Here is a 19,120-nt window from a genome sequence, read left to right as displayed (position 1 = left end):
GCGCGCACACAAGTAAATAAGTGCACTCACACATAGAAGCATATAAAATTACATTTACGGTACATTTTTATATTCACCGTAAGCGCTGCCAGTATTCAACATTGTAAACTGTGTGCTTTACTACTTTTCCGCAAGCGCTTGACTCGACCTTCGAACTCCGCATGCAACTCTGAGTTGATTGTAGACATTCAAAATTCCATCAAGCGGACAAGTGGGGCTCGTAAATTCAAATTTTAGTTACGAACAAGTCAAGAATCTGTAATAGAGATGCGGCAGCAGCAAGCAGTTGCAGGCGTAGTAAGGAGAGCGAGAGCAGAAGACAACGAGAGAGTTGAAAGGTAGAGGAAGGAAGAGCTTAAATAAAGAGCAAGTGCCTATAGTTATAGGTGAGTGTGTTATAAGTGTGTGAGTGGTTTGAACGTAGAGAAATACGCAGTACTAGGCATGCAAGCAAAGGATTGTAGCTTAGTTAGGCAAGTAATATGCAATTGTAGGCATGGTTACCAGTTTCTGTGTCTGACTGTATGTGTATCAAAGAGGCGAGCTTCACATACTGTCATGTAGACAAGTGGGAGCGGCACATAAATCAAAAAGAATCTGTTCTACACACACCGCAACACAATTATATATGAATGTGTGTCTATGACTGAAATACAAAAAACACACCCTAATGCTACAGCATGTAAGTCAGTAGGCTTTTATATTCACGTCGAGTTTTCAAACAAGAAATAAACTTAAATAAAGTAAACTGTTTTACAGCTTACAACTTCTCGCCGCTGCCCCTGCTGCCCCTGCAGCTGCACACGTAAACTTTATTATGTATTAAAGGATAAGCGTAGGGATAAAAACTTTTTTCTGCTGAGCGCTCGTGTTTGTAGCCTTGCCGCGAGTGGTTTTTATGACTTATTTCACGTTGATGACGTAACACATATGTAAGCCGACGGCTACATTCCTTTAAAATATATACAAGTATGTATGTATTTACGTGTGCCATTTCTAAGGATTAAAGTGAAATTACAATTCACGCGTCCAAATGAAAATGGCAGCGAAATAAAAGCGAAAATTGCAGCAGTAAAGTTGAATAAAGAGATGAGAGCAAGCTGAGTGGAAGCACATGCCGTTGGAAAAATTAAAAAAAAATATATATGTATATAAGTATATAGAGAGAATACTTTAATGGAGCAACAAATTAAAAAAAAAAGTTACCACCTAACTGTTAAAATGTAAGCAGGGATTAAGGTTAATTTTTGTTTCAGAAAAATTATAAAAAAATATACTATATTAAATAAAATATACAGAAAAAAGTTGCCACCTAATTTGAAAAAACAGAAATTCAGAAAAATTATAAAAAATATACTATACTCGTATTAATATATAGAAAAATATATTTTATACAGAAAAAAGTTGCCACCTAATTCGAAAAAAATCGTATAAATATTTGTGATAAAAGAAATAAAAAATTTAAAGTTTTATTTTCAGAAAAATTATAAAAAAACTTCAAGTAGTTGCCACCTTAATCGAAAAATTAAACGGTACAATACTTAAGATTTACGAAGAAAAAACTTTTGACTCTGCTTAACTTTTTTATTATCAGAAAAAAGTTGTTTAATTTTTAGAAAAATATAAATGTTGCCACTCATTTCGAAAAATGCAAGGTTAAAGTAGCTTAGATTTTTTAAAAAATTCAATACTCAGTGGAAACTATTAACACGTAACCACTACAAATGTAGGATTATACTTAATTTTATATTCAGAAACATTTAAAAAAGTATACCGCGAAAAGTTGCCTCCTGATTCGAAAAAACCAAACAGTATAAATATTTGGGACATAATAAAAAATTATAACTTTAAAGTTTCATTTTCAGAACTGTTATAAAAAAACTTTAAGATGTTGCCACATTAAGCGAAAGATTAAGCCATGGAATTTTTAAGATTTTAGAAGATGTTTAAAAAAATTATATTTTAAATTTTTTGGCTCTGCTAAACTTTATTTTATTAACAGAAAAATTTAAATAAAAAATGTTGCCACTTATTTCGAAAAATCCAAATTTTAAATAATTTAGATATTTTTATTTAATTCAAGACTCAATAGACTCACTGTTAATATGTAAAATATGTAACCAGGGATTATACTTCATCTTATTTTTAGAAAAATTTGAAAAAATATACAGAGGAAAGTTGCCACCTGATTCGAAAAACCAAACACTTTGGAATAAAATAAGAAAAAATTCAAACTCTAAAGTTTCATTTTGAGAAATGTTATAAAAAAACTTTAAGATGTTGCCACCTTAATCGAACAATGAAACGTTACAATATTAAAGATTTAAGAATAAAATAGTTTTGGCTCTGCTTAACTTTGTTTTATTAACAAAAAAAGTAAAAATAAAAAATGTTGCCACTTAGTAGTTTTTAATAGCACCGTTAGACAGAGTTAGGTATAAGTCAGCCTTTTAAGTGCACCGCTAACACCCGAAAACGTCATCAACATTGGAAAATCTATGCATTGTCTATACGATGATCGAGACAGAAGCACGGTAAAGAAAATCAAAACCCGACGGAATGAGTCAGCTGGTTCAAAACTGCAAAAGTCATGTGCAAAACTATAGATCGGAAGTACACAAAATTCGTGTTGGCTTTCTATAGAAAAGACTGTAGGAAAATGATCGAATGGGCTGATAGATCCAGAAGACTGAAGGAAATGTTTAGAGTATAGCACCAGTTAAACAATGGAGCATCCCTTGTGCACTTGACCCGCATTGGCAAAAACACGCTGTAAGCATCTGGGGTCTCCACGGTATAATATACTGGAGAAGGTATCGACAGTGAGGCCACAGAGTCTGTTAAAATTCACATCAAGCAGAGGCATCCTAAAGGGTGACTACTCCTCATGCACCTAGTAACTGAACTCCATATGGTATCACAAAGGACCAAAAGTGGTCTATGCGTGGCTCATCGGCCTACCAGACTAACCTAACGTAATGGTTATATGAAAAAGTTTCAACTTAAATTTTATAGAGTTGCCATCCATCTGAAAATATTGACTACTTTAAAAATATATTTTCTTTTATATGATTTTATACAGAAAACAAGCAAAATGCAACAATGGAAATGTTATTTTTTCTTAAATACTGGAAGTCGCAACTAAGATTGCCATTTGGCAAAATATTCACAATTTAATATATTTACAAATATTTTGTATTTTTAGATGTTGGCTTTAATATTCAAAAGTGAGTTTAAAACAAAGTATATACAATTGGAAGCTTTATACGCATAAAGAATTTCTAAACAGGGTTGCCACAAACTATACTTTAAATAAATATTTCTGAAAATAAAACACAAAAAATAACATTTAATCAGGCATACAAAAACAAAAAATCATATATTTCTATACTTTATCACACTTTTCAAATTATCCGTAACCGTTGCGCATGTTGCTATAGCAATTAAAGCCCTTAAAAAGCATGTAGTTATCTTCCAAACAAGCACACTCACGCAATTTCTTTCACACGTTTTTTACTCTCTCCCGCTTTCTCTCTGAATAAATATTGATGTCAGCACCATTTCTCGGCTTGTTTTCGTGTACGCCCTAGTAATTTCCACGCATTAATTCAAAAAATGCTCGAGCACACATTTTCTGGTGCGAATGTTTGTCGGCGTAAATGAGTGTGGAAAATGAAATATACACTACTTGATTCAGATTTAAATGCTATTCAGTTCTTAGTAATACTATTTAAAGCTCTTTCGTATAAGCAGCAATATTTTGGGGCAAGTTGAATAATACTTTTGGCTTTTCGGGGCAAAGTAGTTTTAAAGCATTTGTTGGGGTGTTTTAGCATACTAAGCTTTAACTATATTTTATATAATAAATATATTTAAATATATTATACTCGCTGAGGTTACTAGAATCCCCTTTATTTTTGAATTTAGTTTCGTGGAAGGCCATTAATCGCTACACAAAAGTTTTGGAATATAATATTTGTGGTACTTATATTATATGTTCCCCGAATTTCATAAGCCAGGTGAGAAGTGCGGACGTACAAAAAGTAAGCTGAGCGAAAAAATCAAAGAACTCAAAGGTTTCTTTGGCATAAACACAAAATTAAAAAAAAAAAATTATAAAAATTGTTTAATAAGGCTATGTAGTATCACCGCAATGAGTTCAGTAAGAAAATGTGACGAAAAAGCTCGAGATATGGCTAAATAAGAAATTGGAAGTGGAATAGCTGAATTTGATATTTATCTATCTAGCTTTTTTCAGACACGGTAGCTGTTTTCAATACTAGTGGTTTTCTTATACAAATGAGGACCTTAGATAAATATCACCTAACCCACAGATGTGGATTAGGACTTTAAAGGTGATCCAAAGAAACACCGAAAAGAGTGCTATTTATATAACGTGGACTTATCCAATCTTGTGCGCTATATGGTTCAGATGACTTTAATTACTTTAGAAAGTTCAACATGGTCTCATAAACTCGAACTTCAGTACTTTTGTGCCGTTCAGAGTTTCAGATTACGTCATTCGAGTTTCAACAAAGTCGTTGAGCTTGTAAACTACTGCTAACCTCTTTTCCAGATAGCGGTCGAAACTAATAGCTATAAGTATGCCCGATATAGAAAGCTTTGGTGACTTCAGAAAGTTAAACTTGGTTTCATATATTCGAACTTCAGGTTTTTTATTCCGTTCACCCTTTCAGATTTCGTTTATTATAGTTTCTTTAAAACTTTCGAGTCTGGAAATGATGGCTAACTTCGCTGCGGTACTTGAAAATTAATATTATAAGAGGGAATGGAGTTCTTCCAGTCACAGAATGCAGAAATTTGTGGAAGGACTAAGTTCAGAACCAGTACTGTCTAGGTGTTGACTTCTAGAAAACACTTTGATAGAAGCAGCTTATAGTTAGTTAATGGTATTACTGTAGAACTGGAGGAGGCCACAAGATAGACTCTAGGTATTGCGAGGTCTTTTATTCAACTCATGATGAGCCGGTTCTGTAGAAATGCAGTAAAAAGTGAGCTGGTGTTGATCTTATGAAGATAACTACGTAAGCCGATATTGGAACATTGTCGAAAACATTGGATTTCATAGGGATAAAGACAATTATAGGATCTTCTAACCTTCTGCGAACGACTGATTGGATCAGAGAAAAACCCCTAAACAAAATGACATACATTTTTAGAGGAGACACTATGGTCTTAGACCTTTCAGAACAGGAAATTTAGAAACTGATGAAGACTTTGTCAACAAAGAAAGATTATATCTCTTTCGGAACAGATAAATTTCGAAATTAAGAAAACTTTGTCAACAAAGAAAGAGTATAAGTCTTTCGGAACAGACAAATTTCGAAATTGTGGAAGACTTTCTCAACAATGCAAAGAGCAAGTTGGCAAAACGAAAAAGAGAGGATATAAAAATTAATCATCCTTAAGGTTTTTATATCATTTCTCACAGAGAAATATTTTCGAAGTCACTGAAACTAGTACATCAAAGAAAAGGTTCTTATAACGAACTTACTATTCGAGAAAATTGAAGTAATTCATAGATCCACACTCTTTCATGCCAACCGCCATAATGGAGGCCGGCAAGAAGACTTCAAATGTTACAATAAAATAACGTTAATTCTCATTTTTCTTTCACAAAACAAGAGACCTCCAGTCAAAAGGTAAGCCCTCTCATATAGAATGCTAGTTAAACCATTAGCTTCGACTGAGCTGCTCGTGGCTAGGCGCTAAGTAGTTGCGTTTACGAGTATCTGTGTTTTTCGCCATTTGTAGAATTGTACGCCATTCACTTTTGCCACATGCCACAGTCAATGCATGACCTGTCAGCTGTCATGTCATGCCGTCATTTGTAAATAATGCAAAACATTAAGGGCTAAAAGATGTGCGTGACCTTGGTGTTTATGCGTTGTAACGCCGGTTGCCATCAATGCTAACAGACAAAGCAACTGAACCAAATGAATTTCGACATAATGTTGCGCGCAGTCCGGATTTTAGTTGGCAGTATGCATACACATAACGGTATGGTGTGTATGAATGTACCGTTATGTATATGTATATGTATGTGTTAAGCATGTTGTGTGTACGACACGAACGCCTACGGCGCGTATACGTGGTCATTTCGGTCATAACGGTAATGGTCATGGCTGTTGCCATGTCAGTCTGTGACTTTTGCCTTAACGCCTAAAAATATGCAAGTTAATGTACCTTATAAATCATCCATTTTAGACAGCGGCGCGCGGCAGTGGTTGGCACTTGCAGCTTCGAGGCGTGTCCGTTGTGTCTGCTGGACCGGCTATTGTTGTTTTAGTTGCTGTAATGTGAAGTTGTGCGCTTTCCTAGCCATTACGAGGAGAAACAATTTTCATTGTCACTTTATCGCAATTGCTGTCATCCGCTTCCTTTTGCACTTTCGTCGGTATTTTCTTCACTTTTCTCGACGGCCACTCGGTTTTTTCGGCAATTTTTCTTTTTCGCACTTTTTTCGAACTTTTTTTCTTAATTTTTTTTTGTATTTTTTTGCCACGCACTTTGTCACTAGTTGTTTTTTAGAAGTTGTTGTTGTTGCGCATATACATATTTATAGTTACCGTTCGAGTGGTTTTAATACTTTGTGGGTGTCACCAAGCCACTAAGCGTGGTGGGGCGGGCAGCCGAAAAGGTCGCACAAAAATTTTAGTTTTCTTTTCGTGGATTATAACAAATTTTGTTTGTTTTTCTTTGCACTTGAAATTTTATTCATGATGAGCACCCACAACCGCGCACTGCGCTTAAAGATATTTATTTTTCAATTTTTTTTTTATCTGAAATCTGTGCTTTATTTATATTTGGGTTAGAGCTGCTTTGATACCATTTAGTCAGGCAAACACTGGTCGGCCAATAACAACTTTGTCAACTTCATTTAAGGCGCACAGCTGTTTGTAAATTGCCGTTATGGCCTTAACCTCACTTTTTGTGCACTGATATTTTTATAAACGTTTTAATTTTGTTTTTCTTGGTTGTTTGTGCCATTTGCCATATTTAACTAGCTGCCGCAGAAGGTCTCGCGCATTCCGGTAGCTGTAAAAATATGCAAGAGGGTCAAGAGGTTAGACGTTTGGTTATGTGAGTGTGTGAGGTTGTTGGAAAAATTATTAAATATTTTTTTTAATTTCTTTCAAGTGATTTTTGTCCAAAGATGCGACTTTGACTTTGTAAACATAAAGAGTTTCCAGATCAATCTTATCTCTAAAGGAAGCTTGCTTCTAAAATCTTTATTTTGAATTTGATTGCTTATAAGCAAGATATATATCTTATATTTAGATAAAAACACAAACTAAACAACATTGCAATGTTTATGCCAACAAAGAATAACCGAGTTATGTTAGGGTAGGCCACACTGGACCGCTGTCGCTTACTCGTCTTTAATTATGCCAGATGGTGATACTGTTTAAATCGAAATCAATTATCAGTCAAGACGTCCAGCCTTAAAAAGACTTCATATCTTATGTTGATTGCTGGCCGATTGAAGTTTCTTTGAAAAGATGCCGCGACTAACAGAAGGTTTCAACACCGGAGCATACTCTTGTAGAATCTCCAGAGGTGATCTAGTAACTGAGCACAGAGCATACTGAAATTATGGAGGAAACACTTCTCCAGCCTGCTGATTGGCAGTGAAAACATAACACCTTGATATGTTGAACCTGATTCCCCAATGGATGACGATGGAACAGATATTCTATTGTTCCAACATGAGGAGGTTCGAATAGCAATTAGCTATCTGAAGAACAACAAAGCCGCGGTATTGCCAGCTATTCAAATACGCCAGCGTACGTAAGCATAGCCGACGATCAGAATTTATGTGTGCTTTGCCGAATCCTCAAAAAGGGAGACTTCACAATCTGCGTCAGCCACCGTGCGATAAGCCTGCTCAACATCGCATATTAGGTTCTATCAAGCGTACTGTGTGAAAGACCGTCAATAAACTGATTGGACCTTATCAGTGCGGCTTTAGGCCTGAAAAGTCAACAACTAACCAGATATTCACCATGCGCCAAATCTTGGAAAAGACCCGTAAAATGAGGATCAACATACACCACCTCTTTGTTGATTTTCTTTGACAGGACGAAAGGAGGATATTTATGGTCCTTTGCGCATCCGCGAGATATACGAAGACATTGACATAGTTCAGCGTATTAAGAGATAACGGTTACGATGGCTACATCATGCCGTCTGAATGGATGAAACCACTCTAGCTCTGAGGGCATTTGACGTAATATCCGCCGGTGGAAGCAGAAGAAGACCTCCACTTCATTCCTGTCATCGAATGTTAGCAACGTACTTGTGAGAGCTATTAACAGGCAAAAAATACCTATTAGGTAATTTTATAAACCAGTTGAGAATTACAGAGAAGTTTTAAATAAATGAAAACAAAAAGCAATAAGAAACCGATGTAATGGTGTTTTCCGGCTACTGATGTTATCATTCAGTACTTCAGCTAGGGCTTCAGAGATCAAAGCTTTTAAAGCTATTTCGGTTGTTTCGGTGTTCATCGCTCAATGACCACAAGTATTACTGTTTGTTCAGTATTAAAAACTTTCGGGCCGTTTTAGTGTTGGAACTGCGGCGAAGGCTGTTATGAGACTTAGAGGAGCGTTGGTTGGCTATACGAGGGGTCTCGAGCATGAACACACTGCAATTCTACACTACTGCGTTACATTCCTGACAAATTGGATAACTGTAGCGCCTTAACCTTCTTCTGATGGTTCCTGCTCTACTCGCACACCTGGGAGGGATTAGCGGGCGAGGAAAAACCTTTGACGATGAGTTGTAGTGAACTTTCTCATGCATTGATCGAATTTTAAGAGGGAGAGTGAGATAAGGAGTCTTTACCCGCAGTTCTTCCTCTACTCTAAATTCAGACTACCAGCCCACTGTAGCGTTTTTTAAGCGAAGATAGCTGTCATCAAGGTAGTAGATGATGTATTGCTACAAAGTTTAAGTGTGCGCTCGAAACTTGTTAAGGATTTCATGATCTCATTAGCAATGGCATCAAGCTTCATCCGTAATATACTTGTTTGAGTGCCCGATTACAGAAAACCCGATGAGCTTGCTGGGAAAGGTACCCTTATCTCAATTGTGTCCATTTAGAAGCGAGTGGGTACTCCATTGTTTTCTTGATATCTATCGCTGGACCTATGAACCTATAGAGAGCTCGGAATGTGCTGGCCAACAACCAGAAATTTTACAAATAACATTCTTCTCGTTTAGAATGAATGAAATGGAAGAAGTCCTTTGAACTATTTGCCATGAGAAAATTCAATCTCTCTGCAATTGGAGGTGTTATTCATGGTTCACGCGCGGTGCGTCAAAATGTTCTGTCATACGCTCTTTGTCAAAGATGTATGCAGGAAATCGAGGACACCTTTTTATCCATTGCTCGGATTTTTCCCAAAAAAGAGTGAAATATTTTGGTTGACAAGCCTTAGGTGGATCTTGTAAAGTAACAGAAATTGATAATAACGGCCTTAAAAAAAATGTGGTAAGGTCAAAATGCTTCGAGGGTCTATAAGGATTTAGTGATCAATTTTTAGGAGTTTTCTGAGTAGCAAAAACGGCCAACGTTCACAGATGTCCAAGGATCTATTGGTTAGAATGAAACCTACGACCTGACGTTGTATTTTTCACTCATTACCATTTCAACTTTAGTAGGTTTTCTCCGAGATATTTCCATTTTATGAAAGTGTTTACTAAATTTTATTAGTATTAGAAAATATAATAAAATCCCACGCTTAGGTCCTAGTCAATTTGCAATTCCATGAAATTGGTAGATAAATATTAAAAATATTCAAAAGCTCTCTAACAATTACTTTTTATTAATGTAAGTTCTATAATGAAATTTCACTTTGCATATCCGCATTTATTCTGTAAGCAATGATATATTTTACCACACCCAAAAACCTAAAAATAGACACACCATTTTTCAATTTTTAATTAATTCCTGCTAAGCTTTTGCGCTTTGAAGCGAAAATGAAAAGGTCAAAGGTGAATAGCGCTTTGCAATGAGCCCAACGGGCATGTGACTTCCGCAAATAAAATACCGTTTACTTTTGAGTGAATGCACCTTTTAGAGGATAATAAGCCAGTGAGTTGAACTGTGAAATGGCAAAAGGTCGCACGTATTTATTTAGCACAGTGTAAGCTTTGTATTTTATGAGTTTCTGTTGCCTATTTGATGGCTATTATATATTTATTTGGCAAATAGTGATTTTTTTTAATTGTTTAATTGTTTAATTGTTTTTAAGTTTAGTAGTATGTAATATATCTGTATAGCAATTTTTGGAATTTTATTGTTTAAAAGTAAAATTTTTTTAAAAATTTTTCTTCATTTCCAAATATTATTTTTTTAATTTTTATTTTTAAACATTAAGTTAATAAGTAAATAAATGTTAATTTAATATTAATTAATTAAATGTTAAATTAATATTAATATTTTTTTTTTAATTTTTGTTGTTTTTTCAATGCTAAATATTTTGCTTTTATTTAAATTTTTTAAATTTTTCTTTACCTAAATTTATTATTTAATTTAATTTGAATACCCTTTTAAAACCTTTTTGCTTTATTTTTTAATTTAAATAAATTTTATATTTAAGGTTAAAAAATGTAATTGGTTAGAACACAATTTTTATTTTAATTATGTTTTAATTTTTAATTTTTAAATATAACATATTTTTTTTATTTTTTTGTCTCAATAATAAATTTTCTTTATTTAAAATTATTTTTTAATTAAAACAAATTATTTTTATATTTAAAACTAAAAATAAAATTAAAAAAATCAAATTAAATTTTTTATAAATTTGAAAAAAAAAAAAAATTTTAAATTAAAATTAAAAAAAAAATTTAAGTAATTTTTTTTAATTTTTTTTTAATTTTTTTGGTGTAAAATGCCTTAATTTTTGATATTTGCATGTTATAGTAATTTTTTTTGCCAAATCGCAATAAATATTTTTTTAATATACTATTTTTTAATACAAAAAATATTTATTATTTTGTTTTTTTTTTTTTAAGTATTTGATTGTTTGATTTCTTATATATTTAATATATTTTAATTAATTTATTTTTTTGTTAATATTTCTAATTTTTGAGTTTATTTTATTCCAAATTTTGTATATATTTTGAAATTTTATATAAGTGTAAATTAACCCTTATTATTATTTAAAACTTTTTTAAATTCAATTTTTTTTTTAGTTTAATTATAAATTTTTTATTATTTTTATCTTAATATTTTTTATTTTACTTTTTTGTGATGATGATGAATTTTTTATTATCTCTTTTAATTTAAATAATGTTTTTTATTCAATTTTTTGTCGTGAAATATTAGTAAAAAAATTTTAACTTAAAAATGTTTAATAAAAAAAATTAACTCAAACTTAAAAAATATATAAAAAATCCTAAAGTTTCTTAAGTTTCAGGTAATTTTTTTTTATTAAAAATTTTCAAGTTAAAATTTTTTGATTAATATTTCTTAGTATTTTTTTTTTTTTTTTTTTTAATTTAATTTTTTTACTTTTATTTATTTTTCATTGTAATTTTAATTATCTCATTTAATTACTTAAATTTTTTTCAAAAATAGTTTTATTTTATTTTAATTTAACTTGTATGTTTCTTTATCTTTCTCTATAATTTTATTTCATCGTTAAATAATAAATATTCTTTTCTTTTTTTTTCAACCCCAACTTTCCTTTGCTTTCCCTTTGCAATAAACTTTCTCCACTCCTTACAACTTCTCAAATATTCAATTTATATTAATACGCTCTTTTCTCCGCCTCGCTCACTCTCACTCCGTTTCATTGCCAATTGTTAGCTTAAGCACGTTTTCCTATTTTCTTGCCGTTACATTGACTAATTAATTATTTGTTTGGGTTTCTGCTACGTTCCTGGCTGCTTCTATTTTTGTTGTTTTTAACGCACACTTTGCTCATGTTTGATTGTTATTGTTTTTGCTGTTGTTGCTGTGTAAACAAACTACGCCATGTCATAGTGTTTGTTATTAATTTGCTTTGTTGTTCGAACGTTTGTGGCCACAAAGCTGGAATATTTGCCAATGAAGGCATGTCTGTGTTTGGGCGGGTATGTATATGTGTGTGAGTAACTGTAGACGTGTACGTGAGAGTGAAACGTTGGCTGTTGGTTGGCAGTGAGGATTAATATGCTTAATTTTAACAGCAAACTAATTACGAAAAATTTAATTTAATTTCGCACGTTTTTTGGTTTAATGGAAAAAATGCGTGGAAAAAATCAATGATTTGTTGTAAAATTTCATTTGCGATATTAGCAATTTTTTATGAAATATTAAAGTATCATATTACTGGAAAGCAGATGCATTAATTTTTATTAGTTGTGTAGTTTATTAAATTGATCATATACATTTAATGAAATAAAGTTGATAATGAAATCAGCAAATATTGAAATATTTTTTAAAATATATATTTTCAAAAAATAATTTTTTTTGTGAAGTAGTAGTGTTTGACTAAAAGTTCTGCCAACCAAAAGTTGAATACATTTCCATGCTTTTAGATTATTAGAAAAAAAATTTTACTTTTGAGTGAAAATTATTTGAAAATATTTGTATATAAATATGAATATTCTGCTCATATGTATATGTCGGAAACCCTCTACAAATATACTATATATAAATGATTTCGGTCGGAAATTGTGCACATATGCTTTTCTTTCCAAGAAACTGCTCATTTGTCGGAACTGTTGATATTCGACAACTATAGCATATAGTTGTCATACAAACGGACCGATCAAGTCCAAGATCTTGTTTGAAAACTCTTTTATTTATGGAGAAATCTTCACGAAATTTGGCGCGAATTGTTACACTAAGCAACGGTATAATCTCCGAGTACCTTTTTAATATCGAACTACTTTATCATAAAGCTGTTATACAAACTGACCGATCAAACTATAGTATGTACTTGCATGGAAACTTTTTTTTTTTTTAGAAAATGTCTTAACGAAATTTGGCAAAGAGTATTATACTAAGTAACGGCACAATTTCCTAAAAAATTTTTAGATCGTATTTCCAATTCAATAAGCTGTCACACAAACTGAGCGAACAAACTCAAGTCCTTGTATGGAAAACTTTCTTTCAAAGAGATATTTTCAATAAATTTAAGTGAATTATTATATTAAGTAACGGTACAACCACCGAATATATTGGATAACTATAGCATATATAAAGCTGCAATATACGTAATTTTGCATTTCAGGTGACGATATATTTTACAAATTCTTTTAGAGTCTCACAGAAATGTTGTCAAAGCCCAAAATTATTTCAAAAGTCAAAAAAAAAAAAAACAAAAAAAAAATCAGCAGAATTTTTTCGAATTTTTTATTTTTAGTTTGAAAAAATTCTGATATTAAAAGTCAACAAAAGTTTTTCGAAATTTTTTTGATTTGATTTTTTTTATAGATACCAATTTTGTAACAGAAAAATAATAAATTTATTTTTTCGATTTGTTTTTTATTTTGAAAAACTTCTCATTTTAAAAGTCAACAAAATTTTTCAAAATTTGTATGTTTTTTAAAGACACCTATTTTTTAACAGAAAAATTATAAATTTATTTTTTCGATTTGTTTTTTATTTTGAAAAACTTCTGATTTTAAAAGTCAACAAAAATTTTTCAAAATTTGTATGTTTTTTAAAGACACCTATTTTTTAACAGAAAAATTATAAATTTATTTTTTAATATTTATACCCGAAATTTTTCCATTTATTATATAAGTCTTTATAGTACAAAATTCTAAGCGCCGAAAATGGACGCAAGTTACCTTAAAAATCACTTTTTTCTGCATTACCATGTAACATATTTTGTAAAAAAAATTTTGATTCGTTAAATTTATAAAAATAATTTTTGAGTCCTAACAAACATTTTATTGAAATTCTACTACGTTTGGTATTTAAATTATTTCTATCGCTTACGAAAATAAATTCAAGCTTAATTTATGAAAAATGCGACCGATGAAAACATATTTTATGCTAGGGTTAAACTAACTCCATTGACTGATGTGATCGTTTTGAAAAAATCAAAACTGAGTTTTTATTGTTTACAATGCACTACATCATAATACATAAAATTTCAAGCTTACGCTAACACATATAACGAATATATAACCAATGTATAACCAATATATAACCACTAAATAACCACTTTTATAACCAATACTCAAAATTTTATTTCAATGTGAGTGGTTTCTATTATATCGTTTGAAAAGTGATGGTTTGGTTACGATTCGCGACATCATATTACATATGTATATGTACATATGCATACAATTTTATGCTTCTGCTATTGGATATAACCACTATATAACCAATTTTTTTAACCAAAACTCAAAATTTTGTTCAATATGTTACTTCGCCTGCAGACTTATGAAAGTGATGGCGCGTTTTTTGCACTTTAGGTGAAACTTAAATCTAATGTTTTTTATGTAATAATTTTCTACATAAATTCAAAATTTTTGTTTTTGTATAAAAATATAGTACCCATAATTAAATATTAATCTACGACTACTTGCCTTAAAAAAAAAAAATATATATATTTAACCAATGAACTAACCGCAGTTCAAAGCTCAAACTCCTTCTCTGACTGAATTTTAAATATTTTATTTGTTGCTTTTTAATGTTGTTGTTGCACTTTTATTGCATAAAATTCGCAGCCTTAGAATGTGCTTCAATTTTTGTTTAGCTATATTTACATTTACTTGGCAAAATTATACTACGAATTTCACTTATTTTCCTACTTTTCACGTTTCTGCACTGCTTACACACACCTTTCGCCACATACACACACCGCGTCTTGTGGCTTCACCGCCGAATTTATCGATATTTTGCAACAACTGCAGCAAGTACTAAACGCAGCTCAACATTAAATAATGCTCCACACTAGTTTTGTGAGCTTCCACGCCACTAATTTTTCAATAAATCACATTTATTTTATACAAAATGCACGAATAAACTTGTTTCGCCTTTCGAACAATATCACTTTGCTTGCCAACGCACCGCCTGTCTGGCTGCAGGTGAGCAAAACAAAAAATTTGTTTGACAAACAAACAAAATAATACTGTTATATGTGTCAATACACGCGCGCAATCAGCACTATATTCGCCCGTCAACGTCAATTTTGCACCGCCCGCAAGTGAACCGTCACTGACGTTCATCGCACGACTAACACGCTCGTCGGCAGCGTTTGGCAGGCGGCCGCGCAACCCCAACGCCAATTGCAGGTGTGTCTGTGTGTGTTTGTGTGCCCACATGTTAACCGTTAGTTTGGTGAAAACCGCACTAGTGCCAGTTGTGCTCTTCGTCGCTCTTCGTGTGCTCACATTGCGCGGGTAAAATGAACGCATGGTGAGTTAGAGAGCAGCAGCAGCACTGACCTTGTGCACGAAGTTATGTGCTCGGTGGCGAGATTTGCGCTTGCCGGGTCGCAATGAACTTCCGGTTGAGGTGAATTATTACTGAGATGTCAAAAAAGAGAAGTGTGCACGATGCATTTGGTTCAAATTTGTGGTGAATTACTTAACAGGGTGTACAAAATTCACCTTAGTGTGAGAAAGGAGAAATTAACATCATTACGTGCCCAAAATAGTCAAGAAAACATAACCATTTTCACCACAGCTATCTGGAGAAACCCACCACAATCAAGACAATATATAAATTTTCACCATAGGTATCTGGAGAAATGTTGAATCCACCTTTTGTGCTAGGGGAAATAATTTATGTTGAAATTTTTATGCATAGAAATTTTGCAGTTTCAGAGCAAATTTCACCACACTCAGTTTCCCCTCTTGATTTAAATGAACTTTGAACAGTGAGTAAATGTTCGGGATGCATTTTTGCTCTTTCGTGGTAAGAAATATAATTTTCAACTTGTAGTAGCAGTTTTATGCTCAGCTGTGTTGAGGTAGGTCCCTGAATTTAATAAGTATTGGTAAAGTCGTAAGTATGGAAAATGGTAAGTTGAAGTGTTGCTATAAGTATTAGAAGACGATTATAACAACTCAACTCGAAATCGAATTCCAAATACTATTTTGGAAAAGGAATGAAAAATGCAGCTTGCGGAAAAACTAAAGCCGCTCGATCTTCTCAGGCGACATCGCCTCGCTCTATGGGTTCTTGAAAAGTTCCAAGAAGATCTGACGTTTTCGAGCCAAATTTTGTGCAGCGATGTGGTCCATTTGTGGCTCAATGGGTTAGTAAACAAGCAAAACTGCCGCAATTGGGACGAAGAGCAACCTGTTGATATTTAAGAGTTACGATTTCATTTCGAAAACCCGACGGCTTGGTGTTGTTTAATTGTCAATATTTCTTAAAAATGATGCCGGTGAAAGGGTAATCGTCAATGGCGACCGTTGCTGCACTATGATAACCGACTATTTGATGCCTGAAATTGGAGCCCGTGGTCTCGGCGACATTTGGTTTCAACAAGATTGCGTCACCCCATCGATCTGAAGAGATAATCTTCAAAAAATAAATGTCAAATAATATTCTTAAAAAAGTAGGGAACCTCGAAATTGATAACCCTTTATATAGTTTTGATAAAAAATTGTATAACTAAATTTTTTTAGATCTTAAGCAGACTTCAAAGAAAATTTGAAAAACCAATTTTAGATGGAATAATTTAATTTGTATAACGATTTATGCATCTTATAACCCATTTTCTCTTCCTATCATCTCTTTTACAAATTTCTCTTTTTTTCACATATCACCATATCCAAGAGAAGTGTTACTACTGTTAAATATTCATCTGTAAAGACACGCGCTGTAAGATATGTCTTACTTAATTTCTATTAAAATCATTGTGGTGGGCATCTAAAGAGTCAGGAATTTTTCATAGGCTTGCTGTGTCATTATAGGATTTTTTTGCACTTAGTTCATAAAGCATCATTCTATGGAGCCTTGATTGCTTCCCTGTATTTTATGGAAAACTGTATTCAACTTTTTACCAGAGAACGTAGTAATCTTTATTTTGAGTCCTACTAGATTTGTAGAATCCCTTTTCGCATGACTCCTGGCTACACTTTTCCAAAGGGTAAACATTGGAAAAAGCAAGAAAGCTATTGAAGGATACCATTTATTTCATTCTTGGTAAGAGTTTATTATGATCCTTCAAAATTTACTATTGTAAATTGACTTTGAACTCGTACAAAAGTTGTCCGTTTTTGTAGAACAAAAAAAAACTAACCCAAAGCGGTAAACTTACAGAATTTTAGGTCGTAAACTTAGACTAAAACCGTCTAATAGAGCTCAAACCGTTTGCAATTTGGTTTCGATTTTACTCCACCAAATTCCAAGTCGCATGTTGGCTGGGAAACTGTTTAAGCTACAACCTAATCCAGACGCTCAAATTTTGATTTTCATTCTTCATTCTTATCACTTTGACCGACCGAAACCCGTTCAATTGCACAAATTTTAACTACTCCATCCATACATCCAAGAGTGATATTGGTCTTAGGCGCATTTAGCCCGGATATTTTGCATAAAATTAGCCTAGAGTTCATACTATTTTATTAGTACTTTGGTTTAGCTCAACCCAACTAGTTTTCAGAAAGAAATCGCTCATCCACTTAAGGTTTAATTTGCGGATGTTCTTGGACCAGATTTCCTCGAACAATAGTTGGAGTTCATATTTGGTTTAGTATCGATTTCGTTTTCCTCAACGCTTCGAAGTTTTTACAACTATTCGGTCATAATCCAATCGTTCAATTTAAAAGGCCACATGTAATTCTTGCCTTTAAGACCAGTTTTGCCGATAATTTGAATTGGTTCAGCCAATTCTATACGGGTTTTTAAAGGATATTATAAGTATATGCCTGATGACACAAGCTGAAGGGTTTGAATGCCGATGTGGTTATGTCGAACAATTCCATTTTAAGTTTTCAAAGAAGATTTAAGCTATTAAAGCTCATGCTGGAGCTCACACCTCTTCACCTAGCTGGTAGTTAAACACACACTGCTCTAAATGAAAGCAGAATGGTGTGGCAGAGTTTTGTGTAATGTCATTCCAGCGGATAAAAGAATTAAGTGCTGTAATATCATTGGCTCTTCTCCCGAGGGACAACATTAGCAAAAGCGCAAACTACACCAAGAAGTTCAGAGTCACCCTTTGCAGTTAGCCTCAATGGAATGATTCCCCTCTCGAGGTAGTGCTTAGGGATAGCACAATCAAGTGGTACATCGACGGAACACGCACCAAACTCTCCGTATATGTATATGAGAAGTTTTTCGACCATTTTTCAAGCAGAAGTTTTTGGCATAAGTCGGTCTTTAGGTATAAAACTCCAACGCAACTATCGCAATGAAGGTATAGCAATTTCGACAGTGAAGGTATAGCCGAGAATGCACTGGCTGATGAGCCTACCCGCTGCGCAGCATTCACTAACATGGTAGGACTTGAACCCTTCATCTCGATGGATCCTCATTCAATAAAGGAGCTGCTACGCAAGGAAGTACACTTTATTTGTAAAAGGTCGCCGCTGTGGACTACAGGTCTTCGAATGAGAGTGAAATCATGTTCATACGTAGAGAATCTCAAAGAACTATGACAATGCATGTTAAGCCTTCCACAGTTCTCGAATTTTATGTAAACTAAATATCTCTTCGAAGATTTTAGTGCATTTACAAGACCATTCATATGGATTTAATTATTTCCATGAATTATCCCCCCAATAGCTATGTGAGAAAAACAGCGCAGGCATGGAAAAGGAAAATCGCACAGGAAAAAAGTGAAAACCACTGTAATCTATAATTAAAAAAACACCAACCGCAAATCACAAAAACAAAGTGAGACAGCAAAGAATAAGAACAAAAGCCGCAGGCTTGCTGCAAGAGAAGCAGATGAAGTTGCTGTGTGCGCGACAAACCATGCGAGAGTGTGGTGAAATAAATGAATAAGCGAGCAAAGGCAGAAGAAAAATGCGCGCGAATAAACATGTCAAAGGTATAGGCAAAGGCAAGGCAAAAGCAAAAGTCATAGTGTAAACGGAAGTATGAGAGTGCGTATGTGTGTATGTGTGAAATTGTTAAATGTCAAAGATGTGTTGCCGCCTTTAAGGCGCATTCAAGCAACGCTGT

The 19,120-nt window shown here is 33.2% G+C and overlaps 1 protein-coding gene across 2 annotated transcripts in view; it reads right to left on the bottom strand.

Moving 5' to 3' along the window:
- The window catches only part of LOC105232207 (uncharacterized), a 226,128-nt gene that overhangs the window by 171,025 nt on the left and 35,983 nt on the right, over window positions 1–19,120 (bottom strand). Inside the window, exons 1-2 of one of the 2 annotated variants that reach the window (XM_049454204.1) lie at window positions 14,604–15,211; window positions 6,208–7,059 (exon numbers count right to left, since the gene is read on the bottom strand). The gene's annotated coding sequence lies outside the window, so the exon portion shown is untranslated. Of the gene's footprint in view, window positions 1–6,207; window positions 7,060–14,603; window positions 15,212–19,120 lie in introns of those variants that run through there. The other variant, XM_049454205.1, reaches the window with a different exon arrangement.

The sequence above is a fragment of the Bactrocera dorsalis genome, chromosome 4 (assembly GCF_023373825.1).
Source record: "Bactrocera dorsalis isolate Fly_Bdor chromosome 4, ASM2337382v1, whole genome shotgun sequence".
NCBI lineage: Eukaryota > Metazoa > Arthropoda > Insecta > Diptera > Tephritidae > Bactrocera > Bactrocera dorsalis.
The sequence above is the reverse complement of the archived record's forward strand: the minus strand, read 5'-3'. Positions and strand labels throughout refer to the sequence as shown.